This window comes from Carlito syrichta, unplaced genomic scaffold (genome assembly GCF_000164805.1).
Source record: "Carlito syrichta isolate Samal-C Ts95f unplaced genomic scaffold, Tarsius_syrichta-2.0.1 Scaffold311628, whole genome shotgun sequence".
NCBI classification, from domain to species: domain Eukaryota; kingdom Metazoa; phylum Chordata; class Mammalia; order Primates; family Tarsiidae; genus Carlito; species Carlito syrichta.
In genome coordinates, this window is record NW_007255724.1 from 750940 (window position 1) to 752140 (window position 1201).

Genomic DNA, 1201 nt, shown 5'->3' on the forward strand with positions numbered 1-1201 from the left:
TTCCCAGCACCATTTACTGTATAGGTTCTCCTCTCCCCAGTGGTAGGTGGTGGGGGCTTTGTCGAAGATGAGTTGGTTGAGAAATTGAGGTTTTGCTTCTGGAATCTCAATTCTGTTCCATTGATCTATATGCCTGTTCCTGTACCAATACCAAGCTGTTTTGATGATTGTAGCTAGTTGTCAGTCTTATGTTTAAGCTGTAACAATTTTTTATCCAGGTACAAAACGATAGCCATTATCACCAAGTAGTTTATTATTGAGCCAATATAAGAGGAGTAGGCAATGACAAACAGGCCTAGCACATCAAAGAAGAACAAGTTTCCATGTTGATACTTAGAAGAAGCAGCTAGCATATCAAATGTGGCTAAATATTTAAGAACAGCTAAAATGTCACCTGCTCTCTGAATGGAATCTGTTAGAATTTTGTCCGTCGTGGCATACGTGATGTGACAAATGTATCCGTTCTCCATAAAAGCTAAGTCTATTCCTGGAATGTTCCCAAAATCTCTGTAGATATGAAAGTCAGTATCTGAAGGAATGATTCCACTCTGAGAAACCTCTTGAGCCACCACAGAAGCAAAAGGGTGTTTTAGTTACTGAAACATAAGCTTGAACCAGCCAAGGATTTTCAGAACTGGTTTGGAATTCTAGTTCTTTCCCTCCTACTCCTGCTGCTTCCAGGTTAATAAATGCGCCAATCAAGCTGGCCCAGGGGTGCTGAGTAAAGAAGCCTGACTGGCTTGCAATACATCTTCCTCAGCATGAAGAAATATGACAGCATGATATATAAGACTTCTGAAGACATGAACGAGACAGGAAGGACTTCAAGCATCACTGAACAGCTAACTGCATCATCACTGGCACCTGCTGAGCTTGCCACTGAATCAAAATGGCAGTTAGCCAGGACAGCATGCTGGCCTCCATCTTTGGGTTCCAGCTTTACCACCACATTGGTGATGTTATCATGGTAGCTTGTAAAACCTCCCAGGAAGTCAATGCTAAAAGAGTCTGTGGGCCGTTGTCCAGTCACTGAAATCTTATGAAGCCTGCTGCTTTGCACTTCAATCAGTTTAATCTGTTCCAAAAGGTAGTACACCGTCAGAATTTCATTTTCTGGACTTCCTGTAGTCCTGGGGCCAATGGACGTTATGTGTTCAAGATAATCCCTGGCTTGGCGCGCGTCGAACCCCCGCCGGGCGTC

The 1201-nt window shown here is 43.4% G+C and overlaps 1 pseudogene; it reads right to left on the minus strand.

Moving 5' to 3' along the window:
• Positions 1 to 1190, minus strand: part of LOC103271417 — a 4584-nt pseudogene extending 3394 nt beyond the window's left edge.
• Between the last annotated feature and the right edge of the window lie 11 nt (positions 1191 to 1201).